This window comes from Vicugna pacos, chromosome 7 (assembly GCF_048564905.1).
Source record: "Vicugna pacos chromosome 7, VicPac4, whole genome shotgun sequence".
In the NCBI taxonomy this organism is placed as follows: domain Eukaryota; kingdom Metazoa; phylum Chordata; class Mammalia; order Artiodactyla; family Camelidae; genus Vicugna; species Vicugna pacos.
In genome coordinates this window covers 47,931,229-47,956,255 of record NC_132993.1, presented here as the reverse complement: position 1 = coordinate 47,956,255, position 25,027 = coordinate 47,931,229, and the positions used below count along the sequence as shown (strand labels likewise).

At 36.2% G+C, this 25,027-nt stretch overlaps 1 long non-coding RNA gene and 1 pseudogene across 3 annotated transcripts in view; one reads left to right on the top strand and one right to left on the bottom strand.

Moving 5' to 3' along the window:
* Positions 1-25,027, top strand: part of LOC140697408 (uncharacterized) — a 296,177-nt gene that overhangs the window by 63,557 nt on the left and 207,593 nt on the right. The window lies entirely within an intron of this gene.
* On the bottom strand, positions 14,599-14,890 carry LOC102537083 (non-histone chromosomal protein HMG-14 pseudogene; annotated as a pseudogene).

Here is a 25,027-nt window from a genome sequence, read left to right as displayed (position 1 = left end):
ATGAGGTGGGAACTTTGGTATGATTGGGAAAAAAAAAAGCAGTTTATAAAATTGCTTAAGTAAAAAGAAATATTCCAACTGAGCATATACTGAAAACTTAGGGAACTAATCATCTGCAAACATGCTACTTTTTACACAGGATTTACACTGATGGGCGAATGAAAACTTGAGACATATGGTAGCTAACTAAAAAGCATACAGTGTGAATTTCATGTCAGGTATCAGTGTCTCTGGATTTCTGCTTCTTCATCAGTTTCCTAACCTTCCACCCTATTCAATCTGCTATATTTTGTGTAAGATTCAGGCTCTGAATAACCTTCTGGCAAAATTAGGAAAAATGGAATCTCTGCCACCTTTGTAGTATTGTGAAGAATAGTAGGTGTATTTTTGGATCCCTGTTACCCACTTCATCCTCTCTCCGTATTCCCATCCTTACCTTTCTAGTGATGTCCTAAGCTAGTACAAGTCTCTTTGCCAAATCATCCTCTCCTCCCACTTTATTTTCTTTCTCTGATACTAAACGTTACGTGTTCTATAATTTATCCCTCAATCTCTCATTTTCTGTTTTCCAGAGTGATAGGCAGCTAAGGAGTCCATGGTTGATTTTAAAGTGCCCATTTTCCCACATCATTGCTTGTTCAGGATTTTATCAATATTTTGTTCACCTTAGAATGCTTGGAGAACTTAGTGTAGTGGGAGGACTTAGATATGAATAGACGTCTTTTAGGATATTTTGAGAAATACAAATGGTAGATTGCAGAGTTCAGAGTCCAAGGACATTTACCCAACCTGGGGATCAGTTAAAACATCCTATAAGTCGAGGAGCAGTTAGTCTCTCTGCTTACCTCAGAATTCAGTAAGCTTGATTAAAATCCATCCCTGAGTTAAGGACCTAAATAAACCAAAGAGACTTCAAAGGCAGTTCTCTTCTAGAAGATACTGGGAGACATAGTAATTGCCCTTTTTTAATGCCAGGCTCTGTTCTAAATGCTTTACACTCCTATATCAATTACTCTTTCCAACGGTCATATGTAGAACACAATTTTATGTATTTATTTAGTCATCCCCATCTTTTAAAAGCGGAGGCATTGAGGTTACGTAACTTACACAAGATCATATAATTGTTCAGTAGTGGAGCTGGAATGCAAAAGTGGTCTGGCCCCAAAGTTGAGCTCTTAACCTTGGTGCCTGAAGGGGACTGGCTCATAATTTTATGCCTGTGTCTTTGATCAGTCTGCTTCTCAGTCCTGGATTCTCTTTAGAATTACTTCATTGGGGGTGGGGGCAGAGGCTGGATTTTAAAAGAAAACATCATCTCTGAGTTGTGGGGCCCAGACAAGGGCACTTTTACAACACCCTCTCATCAGCTCGCCCCCCACCCCCCCACCCCAGTGATTCTAAAGTGCAGCCAAAGTTAGTAAGTCCTGCTCCAGGCCCTGGAGTGGGAGCCGTTCTCTTCCCACCTTGTGTCCCTGCCCATCACCCACAGTTTCTCAAGGCTGTGAAAGCATTGTCAGTAATCCTCTGGCTGGAAGCAGTTCCTCAGGTGCCAATTCTCAGTGTCAGTGAGTTTAACTCTATAGATCCCAGGTCTCTGTATTTGTGAATAGATCAACGTTGTGGTAATGGTTAGCTTAGGACAGACCCAGAGAGAAGGCTTCCTAGATGTCTAGCCTGATTTACCACTGGTGTAATTTCAACAAGCTGGTGACCCTGGGATCCCTCGGCCCTTCTCCCTTTTATACCCAATCATTCTCCAGTATATCCTAACCATTTAATGTGCAAATGTACTTTGCACATGTCTATGAAGATATCTTAGGATAAGGCCTTTCTAGGTAGGTAAATTTAAGTACACTCTCAGAACTTGATTTATTAATTTCAGAGGACTCTTTAAAAAACAAGACCTTCTCAACAACCAACATAATTTTAAAGATTGCTTATTAATATGCTTATCAAATTATGTCCAAAATGTCTTTTTAGAGTTAGTTTGCTAGAATCAGGATCCAGATAAGGTTTTTGCATTATATTTGGTCTATGTGTCTGTGATATATATGAGTCCCCCACATTGAGCTGTTTGTTGAAAAAATTGGGGAGCATTTCTCCTATGGAATTACCTATGTTTTAGATTTGACCGATTGTATCCTCCTGTCATTCAGCACACTTTCTATTCACTGTATTTCCTGTAAATTGTTGATAAGATCTAGACCCTTGACTACATGTGGATTCTGATTTTTTGCGAGCATACTTCATAAATATGTGTATTTCCTACTGCAGCACAGCAGGAGGCGCATGGTTGTCCTGCTTTAAGAGGATGGTAAGATTAATCAGTAAGTTCAAAAGTTGTCAGTCTGAAACCTCCGTTATAAACCTTTTATCTAATGGCTTTTAGCCATTGAAGATGGTTGTGGTATCAGTTAATTTATCAGGGGTTGCAAATGGTGATATTCTAATTAAACCATTTCTTCTGCATTTATTAGCCACATTTCTTTTGTAAAGGAGAACTTTTGCTCATCAACTAATTAATCAATTTGTACAGAAAATGCAGTAAAATTCTTGATTTTTTGCCCATCAATTTTCAGAGTAATAAATTTGTTATCCTGGTAACTTATAAAAGAAACTCAAATCTTGGTTGTTGGTTTTTTTGTTTTTTTTTTTTTGGTACCATTAAAACTTATGGCTTTTAATGCATTGCATTGCAGTCATATTCTTTTTGATACTTGCATTATCCCTTTTCCAACTGGAAGAACCACTTCAGGTTGATTGTTAGGTCCACTTGGTGTGACTCTAGTAGACCTTGATAGCATCCTTGCTGTTAGATATCCTATATACATTCTGTTTAATTTCTCCTCTATCCATAGAATTGACTCTGGTTTCTTTTCAGTGAGAAACGGTATTAAAGGTCATAATCTAGGCCCTAGGGGTGCTCATTGCTGTTGGGTTGTCATTGGTTTTATATCTTTTTATTTGGCAGATAAGATATATCTTTAAGAAAGAGAGAAATAGATTATAAATGTGGTACTGATATTTCCAATTCAAATATAAAATTGCTTATTTTACTCAATCCTTTTGATTTTATATTGGTTTCTTATCTCTCTTAACTGAAAATCTCTGGTTTCCTAATAACATTAACGTAATCCATAATCATTTATTTGCTTTATCCTTCCCCCTTCTCCATTTGTATACATATATGTATTTATATGTGTGTAACATGTATATAGTAATTTTACTAACAGATCTTAGTAAAAGACTCTTAAACTAAATGCAGTTTAATATTTCATTATGGTTTCTTTTGCTTTTTTGATCCCTACTACCAGAATTGTAGAATTACTTTGTTTTAAAATGATTTTAAACAATTAATATGGCCATACTACCATGTTAATAAATGGCTAGATTGACTTTCAGTATGTTTTCAATTTTAAAGGATTCCCTTTTTAAAAAATTTTATTTTGAAATATGTGAAATAGTAATATCGTTCCTGAATCAAAACTGTAAGACAATTCAGGGTGATTTAACTTCTGTCTTTGTTCCCATCTTTCCTTTTTTTCTCTTCCCAGATAGGTAACAATTTTTATTTGTTTTTTGTTTACCCTTCCATAGTTTCTTTAGTAAATATAAGCATACACATACGTGTGTACACACACACACGCACATACAAACACACTCACAACACAGAATGCCCTTTCTCTGTCTTACATAAAGGGAGCCTGTAACATGCATACTCTTCTGTCTTTTGCTTACTCCACCTAATAATACATTCTGGGGCTCGCTCATTCCACTATAGTGTTTAGAGTCCTTCCTCTTCACTTGTCGAAGCTGTGTGGTATGGGTGGCTACGTCAGGCTGTCAAGTCTCCTAGTTATTTTTAGTTCCAACATGATCTCTCATATTCAGTTCCTTTAGCCTCTGAAGTAGCCCAGTCTTTTTGGTCTGCCTCCACTTTTCTTGTCCAAACTGCCATCCACCACACATACAAAGCAGCAGCATTTTGCCTAGCTCAGAGTAGGCATTCAGTACATGTTGGGTGACTAGAATATATGCAACAATGATGTTCCCCTCATTTCACTCAGAGGGTCCCTGAAGTTAAGACTCACCTTTTTTCCCTCGAGTTGCTCCTTATTTTACAGCCTGGGTGTCTTTACAATAATCTTATCTTTTCCTACTCTCACTCTTGCCTCTTTCTGAACCTCTCCTCTCTCTGGGCTCCCTTCCCCACCAGACTAATGGCTCTGATCCCACTTCTCCATATTCCTGGGTGGTAACAGATTTCAGGATATGGAGGGGCTTTCTTTAATCTTGAATGTTTCCTCACGTGTCTAGAGTCACCCCTCTCAGGAACTCAACCCTTCTTGGTTACAACATGAAGCTATCTTAAAAATTTTTTTCAGTATTTATATATCTCTAGCTCATTTCAGAGGGGATTCTAGGCACTTAACTGTGACTATGTTATAGTTATTTAGAGACTGGTCAGAATATTGGAGGAGGATTTTAAATTATGGACACAGAAACTCATACATATACACCAGACAATCTATCAGAAGCACTTTGATATTGAAATAGTTATTAAAATGCTATGTAGTTATTACTAAATGAAAAAGTCATGTCAATAGTATAGATAATCATAATGTGTGGCTTCTAAAATTTTCATAACTCTTTAGAGGAATGTAATTCCTAAGGTTAATCAGAAGCTCCTGCAGACTGTCTTCATCTTATCATAGTTACTCATTCATCTGAGTTTGGGAATTTGAATTATCTCAAAAGCTAAACTTTAACTAAATTCTTCAGTGGATTTATAAAAGACATTCTTGAGGGTAATTTAAATTTATTTTTTTCAAAAGAAGCTGCTTTTGTAGTGGATATAGAGACATGAAAGTTGAAAATATATTTGTTTTATTTTCCTGTAAAGAAATGTAAGGGAGCACCTTTGTAAGAATAATTGCTCACATTTTCTTCCCCCTAATTTTTTTAGTTATGACATCGAAGAACTGCTAATGACACCTCTCCTAAAAACAAGAGCAGTCCTTACCAGGCCATCCACCTTCACCCTCAAATGGAAAGGGGCAACCACTGATAGAAAGATCTCAGAGCAAAGTTTGTTTTACTGCAGTGGTTCTCAAATTGTAGCATGAATCAGAACCATGTGTTAAAACAGATTGCAAGACCCTATCCCCAGTGTTTCTGATTCAGTAGGTCTAAGATGGAGTACAAGAATTTGCATTTCTATCAAATTCCCAGAGATGCTGATAATGCTGGTCCAAAGACCAGACTTTGAGAATCCCTGGCTTACTGGATTTGAAGGACTCTTCACTGTAATCACACTGATGCCTCCCATTTGAATGAAAGGTGAGCTAGCAACAAGAAGTTAAGTAGCGTTTATAAGGAGAGATGAAGGGTGGTGACTACAGGTAGGGCTGGCAATACATATTCTATGGAGACTAACCCAGGGAGAGGCAAAGTAGTGCAATAGAGAATGTGGTAGTTGAAGCTTAATAGCTGAAGGGGATTCTTGTGGCAATTGGCTGTCAGAGATGTAGTAGCTAAGCCTAGAGAAGAAGCCACCAGATTAAGAGGCTAAACTGGCACCAGCAACAGGCTCTTTACAGAATAATAATCTGTAGGTTGGTTATATATTGAACTAGTCAAATATCAGCTCTTATCAATTTATACCTTTCTCAACTAGTAATACTACCTCTAGTTTTCTCTGATAATAGAAGTAACAGTGATAGATTGCTTATAGAGTGGGCTATTGTGGAACATTGGCAGGCAGGGAACATCTCCTTTTCTTGCACTTTTTTTTCCCACATAAGAATTTTTCATATTTAAATGATCTGCATCTTGAAGTACCTTCCATTTATAAAGGGAGTTCGATATACATACCGCAGTTCCCAGGAATATGGACAGGAGGAACTCTACCTTATAGTTTTTGTCTCCTAGAGGCACTCCCTCTTGGTCAAGCTGCAGCCAGAGAATCAATGAGGAGCAAACCAGAATCAATTTTAATTGATTGTTCAGGTTTTTAAATAATTGGCATTCTTCCCTAATGCTTGACAGAATAACAACTGGAGTCTGAGGCTCTGTAATTTTAACTCCAATTCTAAATGCCTATTACTGCCTAGTAACTATGGCACCTACAAATAGCATGCTGCCCCCATGGTATGCCAGGGGACATGGGGGAGCAGAACAGAGAAGACAAGTGACACAATTGTGCTTATATGTGGTTGTTTACATACATGCACTCAAACACGTGGGCTCCAGCTACCATGGTCGTGGCCAAGTTGTCCATCGCTGGTAATAAAAGAGTGTGTAGAGAATAAACTTTTGCAAATATTAAATTGATATGCTTTAACTTACTCCTTAATTCATGTTTGCATACTTCTATCTTCAAGATTTTGTCATGAGGTTTATTGTTCCAAGGCAGGAGAGAACAGGACTAGCAGTAGTCTTGAAACCAGATTTGGATACTAGAGGACACTGGAAATCCCTTTAGCAAACGCGGCAGACAGCGTTGTTGCTTACCCATCAGCCATCCCCCCTTCTAATCTTGCTGGCTGAATACAGGCTTTGGAGTAACCGTTGTGCCCAGCTTCAAGGGATGAATTTTGAGTGTAATCCAAAATGACTGAAAACTACCCAGAAGGAACTGTATAAATCAGTGGTTCTTCATCCTGGCGATATATTGAAACCTGGGCTCCACATCCATAAATACTGATTTAATTGGTCAAGAGTGAGACATAGCTTAACAGCAGCTATGGAGGAGAATCACTGGTTTAAGTTTTTGAAGTCATCAAATTTTAAAACAAATTTAGTTCCCCTTCGCACTTCCTGTTATAAGAATATTTAGAGACGAGATAGTGAAACCTGTGCTTCTGAGTTACGGTGTGAGAAAATACGTAGACCTTCCAAAATAACACCCATTTTTGAGTCCTGTCATGGATATTTTCTATATGCTCTCATTAAATTCTTACAATATTACAGAAAAGTGCAATTAATATCCCCATTTTATAGATGAGAACATTGAGGCTGGGCAGGACTGTAGTTAGTGAAGTCAAATTCACATTTCTTGAGCTCCAAAGTTCACAGTCTTTCCACTCTACCAAAACGCTTTTCAAAGACTTTCTCTTTCTTCCACTTACTCCCTGTTTATACAGAGCAAAGCCAAGACAGTAACTTGGCATTTCTGACTCTCCAGTCTGATCCTGCAACTTTTAAACTTAAGATTCAATCCAGTCATGACCCAGTCTTAGACTACCTTTTAGAATCAAGACTGTATCTATCAGTCCAAATCCTGAAGCCCAAACTCTTCAGCAACTAGGAGCATTCCAGTGCCTCCAATCCTAGAGGCACAACAGAGAGTCCCATGAGCTTTTTGATACAGTTTTAGAAGCTGCTTTTCACTTCTGGAAACTTTTGTTGTGAATCAACAGGAGTTAAATTCAATAGCACATTGTGTCTCAGTCCACTTTGAGATATTAATGATCAGGATTGACTGTCTACATTCAGCAATTTGACTGGATAAAAATCAGATTTTAATTTTAATGAACTGTACCTGTTAATGCATCTTGCAAGGGAGCCCATGTTGTTCCAGGGCAAATTTGGTTCAATGTCTGAATTTCTTTTTTTTACCGCTAGTGGCCAAAACACACTAAGCCATTTGTTATTTGTATTTTGCTTAGCTGTCAACTAAATATGTTTTACCCGTGATAAGTGTACATTTCTTGGGAAAAAAGTTCTCAAGCTGATATTAACTGACTTGATTTATTTTGTTTCTGGTATTTCTCTTTTCATGTTTCAGTCCATTGCTTCTAAGCTGTTGAATTCTATTAAGAAGGCCTATTTTCCAAAACATCAAAGTAGTTGTGAAAAATATTACAGTTAACATGAATTGAGGTACTATATTATTCGGAAAGTTGTTTTGCACTCACTGAACATGCTGTTTTTTTACTGTGTAAATATGACAGAGGTATATCGATCTCTTCTCTTAAGTGCTTAATCAAACTCTATTAGTACTGCTAGCCATAAACTATCAGAAAGGCATAGCTATGAAATATTTGCATCTAATCAAAGTTAAATGAAATAATTTATCACAAGACTATTTTTCTGGGCCTCCTGGGAGCTGATCCTAGATTTTTCATGCTGTGTTATTACCTTGCATGTTGGCTTTGTGTAATTCTATGTAAAGTATACTGATTTATTAGAATGCTCATTCTACAGTAAACTACAATTGGATACTCTTAAAGAATGAGTTTCATTGATCTAGTCAATGACCACAGATATTACTGAAGTAAACCTTTTAACAGTGTAGGGGGGTATTTTGGCCATGATCAATGTTTCTGAATCTTCACTTTCGTTTTTTTTTGTTTTGTTTTGTTTTATTTAGTACTATTTACATTAATTTAAATCTGCAGCAAAGGTTCAGTGCTAAATTTATCTTGACACAAAGTTTCATTACTTTTCTGAAGATGCAAAGTTTTCTTTGTTTATTATAGACTAAAAATCTTCCCTGACAGTCTTTGAAAATAATCTATTTGTACTTAAGTCAATATGCATCAGCAATCGACAATGAGTAAAGTGAAAAATTAAAGACATTGCCCTTAAAATAGTTGAATTGTTTCTTTAAAAAATTGCAGTTATCTACTTTTGTGCCTTCTAAAGGAATTCTGAATTTTCTGAAAACAAAAGGTCAAGTTCAACAGGTTTGAATCTTTCCTATATGCCTATGAGTGAGTAGAAATTGACAAGTGATGTGCCAAAGAATGAATATTGAGTCTAGTCTTGAGACAGAGCTCTTAAGAACCAGCTTTTATCACAGAGTGTGCTGGCTTTGCAAACAACTTTCTACCCTATTTAGCAACATTAAACCCAAAGGAAAAAAATCAGGAACTAGTCCTAAACAATGTGGGGTGTGTTTCAGTCTTCTGAATTTTACGTCATGAAAAAATGTAAAATATACAGGTTAGTAACATTTTATTAGAATTATAAGACAAAGAGGGGAAAAAAATCCCCACAGCGTAAATACTACTGGTTAGACTAGAAGTTCCTTGAGAGTGTTTGAGTTTTCTATCCTTCATTTTTTTGGGGGGTGGCAGAGGAAGGTAATTAGATTTATTTATTTACTTACTTTTAATGGGAATTGAACCCAGGACCTCTTGTATGCTAGGCACACAATCTACCACTGAGCTATACCCTCCCCACCCCCATCCTTCATTTTAATGTCTACAGTAAGGTTAAAAATTCCCTGGGTCTAAAAAAATTAAGGGGTATGATGTTTATTTGGTTTTCTTCTAGGAAGAAATATAAGCAGGCTATACATGCACACAGTGAAAAATTCAAAAGGCAGCAAAAATATTTGAGGTAAAAGTAAGCCTCTCCTATCCCATTCAGTAGCTAGCTACCTAATCAACTCCCTGCAGGCAACTAGCTACCTGTTCTTTGTATATACTTCCAGAGACACATTCAATGCACTTACAACTGTAGTATCTGTACGCGTGGGTATCTACAAAAATGGCAGCACATTGCACAGTGTTCTCCACCTTGATTTTTTGGTCTGACAATGCTTTTAAAAGAATTTTCCATATCATCACACCCAGAGCTGTCTCATACTTTAAAAAGCTGCATGATAATCCATTCTATGGATGTACTAAAATTTATTTAACCAGACCTCCACTGGTGGACATTTAGCTGATTTCCAATCCCTTGTTATATTGAATAATGTTATAATGAATATCCTTTTTCATAGATTATTTCTTACATGTGCAAATATATCGGTAGGTTATACTCAGGAGTGGAAATGTTGGGTCAGAGGGCATGTTAAACTAAAAATTAAGCAAGCAGAGTGATATCTGAATATTTAACAATTAGTACAGAACAGGCTCCAATCAATCAGAATGGGTGCCAGCTGTGGACAACTGATGATGGTTGGATGTCAGATGAGAACACTGTCAAAGTGCCCTCCAAAGACATACTGATTGATTGGTCTGCTCTAAATAATCTTTATGAAACAGCATGCTCTTCCATTATTATTTCCATTTATAGAATTTGCTAAGTCTCACTGGTTTTTGTATGAACATTATTGCCCAAAAAACGTTACCTAAAGACACTGGTGTTTTGGAGTGGTAAAGGTGCTACATTCAGACTACATATTAATGTAGTCTACTGTGCATACAGTGACACAGTCAGTATTGTTTGTCAGTATTAACACCATGCAGAGCTCCCTGCCAATGTGACTGAGTAGGTGACTAGAGTAGAGGTCTTACCTGCCTCTTCTCTTAGAAGGTAAGCTTCATGGAGCAGGAAGTTATTTTTATTTCCTACAATATCTTCAACATCTAGAAAAATGCCTGGTGGTAGTCAGAGCTCAAAAAATGGGTTTCTCTACTTACTAAATAAATGAATATTGAACTGAGAATCAGGAAGATAGGGAATCTTCCCTACAAGAACAGTGAAAGGTTGTGCATATTCACATAGTAACATTTATTTTTCTAGTTATACCTATTTTCTGATTCCTAACGATTAGAAGTGGGTTACTTATTAAAGATATATCCTGAAGTCGAAATTATAAAACCTAGATTGCATCATTAGGTCTTTTAATTCAGCTCCTTGAGGAAGAGTATCTGTGTTTGAATATTCTTAGACCATGATTATTGCTAAAATTTGCACATTTTATAATGTGGTAATTGTATTTAGCTAGCTGATGTCTTTTGTTTGGGAGGGCTGGGGTGTAGATACTTGCAAATGTAGAATTTAACACCTGAAGTAGTAATTATATGTACTTAGAAATTACAGGGTAGGAATTGGAAATTGGAATGGAAAACGCAGGTTATAGAAAATAATATGCAATGTATAGATTTATGTGTTGAGTACTGTGGGGACACATAGCAAAAAATGCTTGCGGTACCTTAAAACAAAGTTGTTAACTTTCTTAATTCTCTCCCGCCTCCCTTCCACCTCCAATTCATGAGAAACAATGGGCAAAGTCATGCGACAAGATGATGATTCCCAAACACTACAGTATTAACATGGAATTCAGTGCTGTCTCAGGAGTTCAGATTGTCTGGGAAAAGCATGTTCCGGAAATATGGTGTTACACAGAATACAATGTCTTCATAACAAATGGAATTATTTGGACTTCCTCAGTCCTATGTAAATATAATACTATATTATAAACACAGGAACTTGAGATGACTTGAAAAAACAGCTCACAGTTTCAGATGAGTGTATGCAATATATAAATGTCATAGTAAATGTATATAGAAACTCTCAAAGAGCATGAATGCTATTGCAATTTTCTGGAAAGGCTTCCATGGTAAACTCCATGAGGACTGGGTTTATTTGGTTCATCACCAAATTTCAATACCTAGCACCTGACTCACAATAGGTACTCAACAAATATTTGTTAAATGAATAGGAAGAATAGGCTAAAAGAGGGAATTGTCAGCAAAAGCAGCAAGTGGTCGGCATTTTTTAAAGTGTTGAACTTCATGAAGCAAAGGTGTTGAATGTTGAGTTATTAAATAATGCCCGTGATATCAAGCCTGGATCCCATTAAGCCCCAGGCTAAGGGGTGAACAGTTAATTTCATAGCTGCACTAAATAGTTATATTGCATATCAGTCAAGGTGATATATGCCTCTAAACTCCTTGGAAAGCACCCAAGGGCAGAGGCCAGAAATCATTATAAGCTTGACTTGAAAAACTGCTAATAAAGTGGGTCAGGGAACTTTTTTCAATGCCAAGAAAATAATATAATAATGAGATTGCGTCTTTCCCCTTTTCCTTTGAAAATGCTTTTAGTATTAGGATCTATTCAATCAAAGGATTTAGGAATAGTCTAACCATGAGTGTTTCTGTGTTTAACAGTCAGTATTTACTAAAGTGGATGCCTGATGAGTTGTATTCTCAGATTAAAATCTCTGTGAATCAAAGAGGAGAGAGAGGGTAGTTTATTTGGCTTCATAAAGGTCTTTAAATTAGAAAAACTGATAATTACTAAAGTTTTATTTGAGGGTAGTAAATGGGAAGGTTTTCTGTGTGAGAATTGAATGTAGAAAGATAATGGAAGAACATTTAATAGATAAGGCTTTAGAATTTTACAAAGAGCTTTCTGTTATAATATGCAATTAAGCATATTGGAAAAGCTATTGAAAATAAAGCGTAGTTCTATATTGTTAAAGAAATGAGGCCTGGAAGCAATATTCACAATTAACATCAGGTTAGTTCATCATTCCTTGATTTACAGTGATTTAACGATGTAGCGTGCACACATTTTTCAAAATCCAATTGCCAATCTATTTAAGGTCTAAATGAACTGGAACACTCTTAGAACTTCATCTTGATGTTCTGACCTGAAATGGAAATGCATGTACCAGTGCTCTCAAGCTTGCATTATTTCTGGCCATTACATATTGTTTCTGGACTGTGTCTCATCATGACTGTGCCTCACTGCCTTACGCCTTTTTATTTCTGGAAAAAGTGGCATTCCTTTTGAAGTAAAGGGCAGTTCTGCATGTGAGATCGTTGTGAGTTTCATTATGCATTGGGTTGAACAGGAGTAATTGGGATGAGCGTAGAGTACTATTCCAGTCCCTTCTGTGTTCCTATTCTACCCAAAAGCATCTTGCTGAAGTACTTTTCTTTAACTTTGTCTCTTCACCTTCAAAAAAAAAAAAAAAAGGCAATTGGGTGAATCAGATTTTCACCTCCTTAGCAGGAGTGATGTCAGTCACAAGATGATTTAGCAGTTTCCAAGGATTCTTTGATTTTTGCAGAATGTGTTGAGAAAAGTATTGAATTCCCCACAGGCAGTTTCCCTTGGGACCATGTGGTGAAGCTATAGCCTTGTTAACTGGTGGATGAGGCTGATTGACTGGAATCTCCTTGGAGTACTGCATCCAAACTTGACTTAATCCCCCCAACCTAAGGTTACTGGTTTGTGTGATGTAAAATTGTGGAAAGTAAAGGAGTGAAGACTTAACAGCTGACCCCCAAATGCCATCTTAGGTATTTTTAATGGCATCTGTGCTTGCTTCTTTAACAAGCAGAAAGAACTATGTAGGCACGTATCTATTTCTCCTCGCAGCTGCTGAGCTGATGTAATCGGTTTTAAGACAATCCAGTTTATGAAAATCCAGATTTAACCCGGTCTTCACAAAAGAATCATCCCTTGAAAGTCTGTGAGGAATTAAAAAATCTGAAGAATCTATATCCATTTACTTAGTTCTGAAGGGTTTTCTATGTTTTAAAATGTCTAAGGCTACTCTGAAGAGGTAGGGAGGTATGTTTCAGTTTGTTTCAGCCGAGTGCTTGCAGCCACCAGCAGATGTGTGGCTTTTCCCCACAACTATGGAAATCCAGCACTTCTTGTTGGATGGTGTTGGTAATTTTGGGGGTTGGGAGGTGGGCAGGGGGAATGGCAGTGGTGAGGATGTGAGAATCAGCTAGAAATAGAGTCCTGGGTTGGACCTTGGACCAGAAGGAATTCCACAGCCCTTTCTGCTATATAACAAGATAAATAGTAGTACTTCCTCAGTAGGATAAGACAACTCTTAAGAGCCTGGGAGGCTGAAAAGGGGACTTCTCTGTGGGTGATTTTACTTTTCTCTTTATGGACATCAGTTCATGAGACTCAGAGGCAAGGACACCAAGCAGGGAGGTTTGGCTCCTACTCATGGTACTAGGGTAGATGATTAAAGAGCTCCAAAGTCAAGAGAGAGAGCAAGGGCAAGGTTAGGGACCTTGAAAGCAGAGCAAAGGCAGCTTCTCCTGGCTTTTATTGGAAACACAGCAAGACCCAAAGTTGGAAGCTTCAAACTCTTTTCAGAGGCTGGAGGGGATCATGGTTTTGCGGGGACTGAAGCTTATGTAATTTTAGAAATACAAAATGGGATATGGCATAGGGCCTCTACATTGAAGGTCTAAAAAGCCCTGTAGTTTTGGTTCTTGTCTAAATAGTTCTTCTGGTGAATTTCCAGCTCACAATTTGGAGGTGAATTTTCCTTAAGAGGATACAAAGTGCCAATATCTTCCATATTAATAAGCTGTTACATTATAAGTCCCACTGATTCACAATATAATATCATATACCCTACACACCCCAAATTTCTGTCTTTCACAGCACATTAACAGAGTTATTAGGGAAACGGGACTACTAGTACCGTTATGTGACAGAGGACACACAATTCTGATAGGAAAACCAAGATCAAGGAGTGGTTTTCTTTAGTGAGCAATTCTACTGTATGGGAATAAAATTAATTTAAAGTGTTCAAGACATGTTAAACACACAACTGTGACTCCAAATTGCCATTTGGTATGCTTCGTACTATAGGGTATAAAAACGCCCCCCTCTCCTTCTATGAAATGTTGGGCTGACATTGAAGACCATCAAAGCTTCACATAATTCAGTATTTCACTATTTTCTGGTTGTACCAAAAAATAAACTAGGAGCAAATGATTTCAGTTTCTACAAAAAAGCATTTACACTTAAAAAATACTTTATTGAAAGTATTTCTATTAAAAACTTCCACTTAGAAAATAGTTGACTAAAAGTATTCCTCTGGGTTGTACAAAACTAGAGACAGGAACCATGGATAAGACCTGTCATATGACATTAATCAGATTTAGCTTCTTTCTGTCCTGTGTCATCCAAGGCTGGACCCTCCTCATTTCTAGTTCCTCCTTTTTTGGCAGGTGAGTCTTCAGTCTCTTGGTTACGCACTTCAGCCTGTTTTCCCCTTTCCCTCCTTTTCCTTTCTGTAGTTTAGTCTGAAGATTTAACCTTTCCTGCTGCCATTTTTGGTTTCATTTCCGCTCTTGCAGGAGTAGGTTTAGCTGATAACCTCGCAGTCTCCTCTCGGGCTCCTTTACCGCCCCTTGGCTGAGCTGACCTTCCTACTGGGCATCCTCTTGGTGGGGTGGCCCTGCTGGGTGCCTGGTGCCCAGAGCCTTTGTGAAGCTGGGCTGCCTGATGGCTGCTGTTCCTCACCACCCCCCCAGGTTTGTTTGATAATGCCCATTCATTCATTCATTTGTTCAGTCAACAAATATTTTTTGAATGACCATTTGATGTGAATGACAGTTCTAGGTGAACAATGAAAACGAGCAAACTATCTCTTGCCCTCATGGAGCTTACAATCTCATTTGTTAAAAACAAGGCAGTTTATCAATGCATAGCTGAAAGTTGAATTGTCATTCACATTTTCCAGTATTTATTTTTATCTGTACTTTCAGCATTCACTAGATTTTAAAGGTATATCATATATATGTCTCTCTATTTTGTCTTTTGTATTTGTAATGTTGGGTTTTGTTTTTGTTTTTGTTTTTGTTTTCTTGGATTATTGAATCCTTGAGACTAGGAATTTTTTTTCTGTCTCTAGTGGAACCCTGATTATAACAAACATATCTTAATCAACCCTTGTTAATGACTTTGCATTTTAGATTCACACAATTTTAGCCTTATAAGATGACTTAGAGACATCTATTTTAATCCTCCTATTGTATAGGTGAGACAATAGAGGCTCTAGGTGATCAATTTTTTTTTTTATAAAATACTGGAAAGCACTTTGATCATTAATATCGTTGCCAGGTCCACATAGCTAGTTTGTTCAAAAGTGGAGCCAGAATCTAGTTTTTCTGGATTTGGTTTAAGGTCTGTTATTTCCTAGCTGCACAGTTTTTGCCAATTTCTTAATTTCTCTGAGCCTCAGTTTTGTCACATATGAATTGGAGATAAAAATAAAGCATTCCTCTGAGGATTTTGATGAGGATTAAATAAAATATGATATGTAAAGTACTTGGCATACAATAAGTCAAAATAGAGAGCTCTGATTGAATGGATGGCCTGATTTCAGTGTGGCTGCCAAATACTGGTGACAGAAGCCATGTGGAGGTGACCAAGGATGTAGGTGGGCTCAGCATATTCTCTAGCTTTCTCTGAGAGATAATGGGAAACAGCACTTCCATCTTCAAACTAACAAAGTTAATCTGATTGTTGTAAGTTACAGGGGAGTGACAGAGTCTAACCTGGATACTGCGAAAACTCACGTGACTGATTTGAATACTAAAAATATGTGGCTTTTTTTGTTCCCCAAGAAGGTGAGTTGCATCATACTGGTTACAGGATGGCTAGTCCTTTAACTACCATCAGTGGTTCATTCTGGCATCTTTCACCACATGGCAGGGATCATATGCCTGTCCTCTAGCAGATCTGAAAGTAAGCTTAAGAGGTATGACTTAGAACTATGAAAAGATAACATTATCAATTCTTTCTTTTCACTGGAAGTTTTCATTATCTTATATCTTAATCTCTGCAATTGTTTACTGTCTTTTAAATAAACAGTACCAGGGAACTGAAACACAGAAGCCTTTATGTTTAAAATTGCCTGATTATCCAGGCCTTTCTTTGGAGGAGGAAGGAATTTGGCTGTGAGGAATAAGAAAGTAAGATATACTTGTCAAATGAAATAATATTTTTTTTCATTATCTTTGTCTTCACCAATCACCTAATCAAAGGCTATTTCTGAGAAGGGAAATATTTAAAATATATCTATATAAGGTCAAATATGCCTGAATAAATAAGGTATAGGCATTCAATGGAATACAAAATTGTCTGAAACCTACCTGCAGTGAAATACTAAACAAACTATTAATGTGCATATGTTTCTAGATGAAAATGTTGAGTGAAAATTTTCATTGGATTTTTATTAATATAAAAGTATAAAATACAACTATAATTTAGGAAAAACATATTTAAAAAATAGGTGGAAGAGAGGCTCATCAACTTCAGGGTAGTGGTTCCCTCAGGGGATGACAGGAATTGTGTGGAGGAAAGAAACAGTCTGCTTCAGTATACTTTTTTTTTGCATTTTAAAAATATGCACTTAAAAAGTACCTTAAAATACCTTTAGAATAAAGGAAGTAATACCTTTAGAATAAATAAAAAGGAGATGTTTAGACTATCGGTCATTTTCTGTTATTTAGATTAGAGTTGTCCTGTAGAATTTCCTGTGATGATGGAAATATTCTATCTCTTTGATGTCCAGTCAGGTAGCCTCTAGCCTCACATGGCTACTGAGCTTTTGAGATGTGGCTAGTGTGACTGAGAAACCAAATTTTAAGTTTTGTGTAATATTAAGTAATCTAATCTTAAATTCATTTAAATTTTAATGTGTCTAGTAGCTACCTTAGTGGACAGTGCAGATTTAGACCACAAACCTTCCATTTGACTTCTTTTGGAGAAGACCCTATTGCATTGTTTTTCTATTATGAATGTGAGTGTGAATATTTGAAGAAAACTCAATGATCCCTTGATAATATCAAATATGGCAAAGGGCACTTGAAAGTTATTGGGGTATCGGGGGGAGGAAGAAAAAGAAACCTTCCTGACTGTTTACGTTTGTACAGTGGCATGAGTAGAAAGGTCACTATGCAGTTCCATTGGGTGTCTATAGAAAAGAAAGAAATCAAAGCCCTCCAGGTACTCATGAGGGGTACTTCAGATTTGGTAACAGATTTGATAACTGAAGACTTAATTTCCCTAGTGACTCAACTGATACAGGAGGTTTTATGTTTTTCAGAAAATTAAGAGTAAACTGGCAGGCTCAATAGGCTTACTGACTCCAGTGAGATAAGTATTTGCTGTGTTTATTAAGTTGTTTATATGGTATAATAATACAGGTGATTTAATAAAGATAAGACTTCAGATAAATGTCGACACACTTCCCACTCTGCAGCTGATCCATTTCAGGCAGTTAAAATAAATTAAAAGATAAAATACTGCTCTCAGAAAAACTGTCCAAGGGAAACACTTAAAATTGAAGGAAATCTTCCACTTTCAGTACACAAAGACATATGCATATGTGTAAAAAATGAACCTCTCTGGAATCTAGAGAATCTTTACCCAGAAGGAAAGGGAAAGGAAGCAATGTTGTGTAGGTGTCAGCCATAATGAGATGTAATTAAAATATATTTATAGTTTGTAGACAGGTATTAATGACCAGTGTTATTTATAGCACAAACAATGGAGATCTCTGAATTAGATAAAATAAATGTTATTAATTCTGTTATTTATCCATCTTTAAGTACATAAAGGCACAGCTAGTGAAAGTGTAAGGCTACAAAATGTAGATGATGTCACTGGAATTTAATGTAAAGTGGATCTGAATTTTACCCAATCTTCACTGTTTACATTGCTTTAAAAACTTATGCTTTCACTTGTAGTTTCTCTAGGATATAATCTGATATTTGAAAAATAGCATAAAAGGGTGATAATGAAGAAAAAGGATGTATCTTTATGGTGGTCAAGTCATTATTGCTTTTGTCTTCTAGATTAGGATGGATGAGATTCCTTTATTCTGTTCTCTCAAAGCACTCAGGAAAATTCTCTACCATTTCTTTTTTTTTTAATTTTTATTTTATTAAAAAAAATTTTATTGAAGTACAGTTATAATGTGTCAATTTCTGGTGTACAGCACAATGTCCCAGTCATGCATATACATACAGATATTTTTTCATATTCTTTTTCATTAAAGGTTGTTACAAGATGTTGAATATAGTTCTGTGTGCTATACAGAAGAAACTTTTTAAAAAATCTATTTTTATATATGGTGGCCAACATTTGCAAATCTCAAACTCCCAAATTTATCCCTTCCCACCCAGTTTCCCTAGTAACCATAAGATTGTTTACTATGTCTGCGAATCTGCTTCTGTTTTATAGATGAGTTCATAGTGTCCTTTTTTTCTTTTTTTAGATTCCACATACAAGTGATATAATATGGTATTTTTCTTTCGCTTTCTGGCTTACTTCACTTAGAATGACAGTCTCCAGTTTCATCCATGTTGCTGCAAATGGCATTATTTTATTCTTTTTTATGTCTGAGTAGTATTCCACTGTATAAATATACCACATCTTTATCCAGTCATTTGTCGATGGACATTTAGGCTGTTTCCATGTCTTGGCTATTGTAAATAGTGCTGCTATGAACATTGTGGTACATGTGTCTTTTTGAATTAAGAGTTCCCTCTGGATATATATGCAGAAGTGGGGTTGCTGGATCATTATGGTAAGTCTATTTTTAGTTTTTTGAGGAATCTCCATACTGTTTTCCACAGTGGCTTCACCAAACTGCATTCCCACCAGCAGTGTAGGAGGGTTCCCTTTTCTCCACACCCTCTCCAGCATTTATTGTTTGTGGACTTTTAAATCATAGCCATTCTGGCTGGTGTGAGGTGATATCTCATTGTAGTTTTGATTTGCATTTTTCTGATAATTAGTGATATTGAGGATTTTTTCATGTGCCTATTGATCATTTGTATTTCTTCCTTGGAGAATTGCTTGTTTAGGCCTTCTGCCCATTTTTGGATTGGGTTGTTTGTTTTTTCTTATTGTCATATGACTGCTTATATATTCTGGAGATCAAGCCTTTGTAGGTTTCATTTGCAAAAATTTTCTTCCATTCTGTAGGTTGTCATTTTGTTTTGCTTATAGTTTTCCTTTGCTGTGCAAAAGCTTGTAAGTTTAATTAGGTCCCATTTGTTTATTTTTGCTTTTATTTCTATTGCCTGGGTAGACTGCCCTAGGAGAACATTGCTAAGATTTATGCCAGAGAATATTTTGCATTTGTTTTCTTCTAGGATGTTTATAGTGTCTGTCTTATATATAAGTCTAAGCCATTTTGAGCTTATTTTTGTGTATGGAGTGAGGGAGTGTTCTAACTTCATTGACTTACAAGCTGCTACACAGTTTTCCCAACACCACTTGCTGAAGAGGCTGTCTTTTCTCCATTGTATATTTGTGCCTTCTTTGTCGAAGATTAATTGACCATAAGTCTGTGAGTTTATTTCTAGGTTCTCTATTCTATTCCATTGATCCTTTTGTCTGTTTTTGTGCCAATATTATGCTGTTTTGATTATGGTAGCTCTGTAGTATTGTCTGCTTCGTTCTTTTTCTTCAGTATTGCTTTGGCAATTCTGGGTCTTTCATGATTCCATATAAATTTCAGGATTGTTTGTTCTAGTTCTGTGAAAAATGTCCTGGGTAATTTGATAGAGATGACATTAAATATGTAGATTGCCTTGTGCAGTATGGCCGTTTTAATGATACTGATTCTTCAATCTAAGAGCATGAGATATCTTTCCATTTCTTCAAGTCATCCTGAATTTCCTTAATCAATGTTTTGTAGTTCTCTGCATATAATTCTTTCACCACCTTGGTCAGATTTATTCCTAAGTATTTTATTATTTTGGATGTGATTTTGAAATGTATTGTTTCTTTACTTTCTTTTCCTGCTAATTCATTGTTAGTGTAAAGAAATGCAACTGAATTTTATATGTTATCTACCATTTGTTTATGCACTTACCTATATGTTCTATCCATAGAAAATATCATAATTCTGTGCATATAGTACCTGTTCAAAAGGATATTTAAAGCACAGCATTATTTAGAAGAGGTCGCCCAGTAAGCCCATGGTGGGCTCTTGCTGAATTCTGAGCCAGGTGACTTTTCTTACAAGACACCAAGGTTACTGTCACAGAACAGGAAATACTGAATTGGAGCATGAAGCATGAGGCCTATGACATTAAGTTCTTGGTTTGATCAGGAAAAAATTATTTACCATAGCTCTAGATTACTCTTTCTTTCTTCTTGAAAATTGTATGGAATATTTAATATTTATAATATTGCATATGGTGTTTTTCAAATGCTTGATGCACAGAGAATCAGACATTTGCCATTTCAAATACCAGGAATGAGTCCACATGCCCTATGAACTGAGAAGCTGGCCTTTGTGGCCAGGTTGGTGGATTGTTTAATGGCCACAAATTCCTCCAGTCACTGTACTAGGTCCTTTTGCAATATGACTTTGGTGTTCCATTCAGAAGTGGAGTCTTTCTCTACACCCTTGAATCTGGGCTGCTCATGTGATTTATTTGACCAATAGAATGTGCCAGAAGCAACACTGGGTGAATTCTTGGGGCTAGGACTCAGCAGGATTTGTAGTTTCTGCCTTTGTATTCCTGGAATGCCACTCTGAGACCTCCATGTGCAGTGACTCTTGCTTGCTGGGGGATGAGAAGCTGTTGGGTGAACTGAGGCTTCCCAGGTGACAGCGAGGACCAGATATCAGACATGTGAATTACATCAGCTTGGACCTTCCAGCCTCTCTGATCTTCCAGTTGATGCAGTCACATGGGTGAGCCCAGGCAAAACCAGCACAGGAAATGTTGTTTTAATCCATTAAGTTTTGTGGTAGTTTATTGTGCAGCAAAGGGTAAAAAGACACTGAGGAAGCAACTTCTCAAGTGAAGTTGTTGAGATAGCCTACAGAAAAAGAATAGGGCTGTATTATTAGTTTCCCAGTCCCTTTGGGAAAGGATTCGAATTCCCTGATGTAAAGAGTGACATGCATAACTTAGTAGTGAATGACAGATATTTTAATTCGTACCGTGTATAAATGTAAAAAGCAAATTATAAGATTAATGTCCAAACACTCTTACTAACTTGTCTATTTTGTTCACACAAATATATTTTATACAACATCTTTTTCATGGATAGAAATTAAAATTATTTTCTTTAGGAATTATGAGAATTAAATCACTTGATAAATGATAATAATAGTGATTGATTGGTATTTCCAGAGACTCTATACACAAGAATGACCCATCTCAATTTCCCGACTTATATGTTGTTCACTTGCATATTTGTTAGCCATAGGAAGGTGAGTGTACTTGAAATATTTGAAATATATTCATACCTACCCACACGTCTTGTCACTTTTCTGTGATGGTGGTTTCAGATTGCTTTGGGTCTCTAAATGTAAAAATTTAAGATTTTTTTAAAATAAAAAAAACTGAGGAAAGATTTGTTGAGTGGCAGAAAGGTGAGGTAGTAGCCAAATCCACTGCTTAGTGCTTCTTGCTATGAGAGAGCAACCTAAAGGAAGGTTAAAAATTGACTAGTGAACTTTAAAGTAAGCAGTTTTAAAATATGCTCACATTAATCAATATTTCTTCAAATACCATAACAGTGCAACATTTCAACAACAAGAATAAGTATCTTTTCACCAAGTTGTAGGCAACTGAAAATGCTTCTCGAGAAAACATTTTCCAGTTTCAGCTCAGAGAAATAATAATCTTATAAACATACAGTGTTTAGAAGGTTGGAAGAAAGAGCAGAAGATTGCAAACAAGGCACAAGAAGTCTTCCAGCTGTAAGAAAGTTCAAAAAGTCAATAAATGAAGTGAAATACTAGTCTTCTAAAATCATTTTTCAGGTAAGATAAATAGGGTCTTCTCACCTTAAATTCTCATTTGACAGTATCCCAGCACATGTCTTGGCTATTAATACACTTGGGTAGCCTCAGGGAGACTTTCAAAAAGTGGTTCTTAAGATACTGATACTCTTGTCCCCAGACTCATGAGTCATTTGGACACAAGACTGAATTTAAGAGAATTCCTCACTGTTGAGGAGCTCATAGAAAAAAGATAATTATTATATTGAGGATTCTATAAACATTCTTTCATTTTCAAGGTAGATTCTCACAACACTATTCTGAAATCTTTTGTGACTAGGTTTTCTGTGAGGAAGGAGTAACATGTCTTAAATTTGTCCCTCGACCTGTGGCTCTGGTCATCACTGCATACCCCTCCCTAAATGAAAAGGCAATGAGGGAAAGTACGGAACAGACACAGCTACTCTGCCTTAGAAAAAGACAAGAAATTCTATTCACTGGGAAATGGACTCTGTTAATCTTTTTTCACATCAAGATTTCTGTGGCATTGAGGCTATTATTAGTGGGTATTTGTTGCTAGGAGAATTCTGCACTCCCTTTTTGAAAGATGGATGTGGAGGAGTTGGCATTTTTTAGAAACTGCTGAGATATTTCTTGGTCTTGGTTTAGTTATAGAAGATTAGCTGAAACTGAGCTACGAAATTGAAGGAAATCTTATTTCTCTTCAAAGGGGGAACGTGGGTGTGTGTGTGAGTGTGTGTACACGTGTACACACAATCATGTGCATGCAGAGCTTTAGAGAGCTGGTTCTTCTGTACTAAAAATCACATAATTTAAGATGATATGCATTACACATCCACTGCATGTCAGGCACCATGCCAAGGGTGGCCAAGGAAGCACCATCTTTTCCCTCAAGGATCTTACAGTGTAGTGCATTTATAATGTCTGTTCTTGTCTTTGACATTAAGTTATTTGTACCCTAATAATAGTAGTCCTTATTTGAATGTACATATAGTTTCAGTCACTAACTACAGAAATGGCTTGGTAACATGAAAACGCCATATCTATGACCAGTTCATATTCAGTTGGTACATAACTTCCCTTGGCATAAAAGAATAAGTTAGTGTACAAACCAATATTTAGTGAGTGGACAAAGAGAATAAAATATTCTATTAAATTAGTATGTAATTTCTGCATGTTACTTACAAATGATTTTTAATTTATACCAGAGTAGGTAAGAAGAAAAAAATGTAATCTTTTGAAACAAATAAGAGAAAATTGTGTTAGGTCTCTAATATTGCCATTAGGAAAAAAAATTGGCACACAACTGTGGTGTTTTAATTAGTTTTTCATTTTGTATTGTAATGACTCCTGTTACGTGTCCATGGATTTTATGCTGAGTGGTTAAGTGACTCAAGAAACAGTTTTGTGGTAATATAATAGTTTTGTTTAAACTATAATATACATAATGTGCCAGGCAATGTCCAATTTAATGAAATATACTTTATGAGTGAAAGAATCTGTGTAATATCCTAAGGTGCCTTAGTCAAATTTATGATAGCCAATTCATAGGCAGGCACAATATTACCCAATTAGCAACCTTGGCTCTACGAATCAATTGCATTATGTATTTAAAATTTCAGCATCTCTGGGGGTCAATCATCTTCCCACGCTGAGTACTCCAATGCAGTTTCAAAATGGAGAAGCCAGAATCATTGAGCAGCATAGCTCCTTGGCCAGTTGTTTTATGATGCTGGTTATTGAGAATGTTAATACGTCTCTGTTGATTGCAATCATGTATTTCTAACAATGCTGCCATCAAACTAAATATTAGAGAAGTTAGCTGATTTGTGTGAAATATTTTTAGGCAATAATTATCATATATATAAAACAACTAAAACTAAAACTTTTCAATGCAATTGTTTTATTAGTTTTCTCCCTGTGGGGTTCCCCAAGTATCTAGTGTATTTGATGAAGAAAATGACACATTTTATTCAGTAGAAAGCTGAGCCAGGCCCACATGTCACTCAGTTCAGTTTAATTGTACAAATTCATTAAAAAAAATAAACTAAGATAAAAGTTGATTTAGAAAGAAGATGCAACAGAAACCTAGAACAGCTGTCAATTCATGAACAACTATATTATATGAGTTTACCTTATGACCAATTTGTCTATTGAACAAGTTATTTTAGAACTCAATCTTTTGTTGAGTGCCTTTGCAAAATTGTAAGTTCTCTCTCCATATTTATAGCTTTTATAGAATTAAAAGTAGACCAAAAAAAATACAACCTAATTTGACTTCAGTGATTCTGCTTCACCTTATGTCTTTTATAATATATATTAAGCTGTTTTGTACACTTGTGGACATTTTATTTTTTAAAATATCTACTATGCTTTTTAATGTTAGAGCTTTTTAAAGTCTGAAGACCCTTTCTTCAAAGTTTAATTTTAAGGGGATCTATTTAAGGTGGGCTGAGTATACTGAGAAACTTTCCTAGTACAGAACTTTCAAGAATGCTTGGATAAAATTTAAAAAATAATAATTTAAATGCATGACCAAATTGAATGGAAAGTAAGGACTACTCTTAGAGTCCAGGGGAAAGACGAAGAGAGAAGAGAATGTGCAGATACTTGCCCATATTGACCTTGGCTCTGGGTAAAGAGTTAAAAAAGAAAGTCTCCTCTGAAAATTGATTCTCAAAGCCCATTCTCCTGAGTTTGGTCCAGAATTCATACTACCATACTATTATGAAGAAAAATCAAAAACAGTATCTCGAACTGATAATGTAGGTTAAAGGTATTCAGGCTGAGATG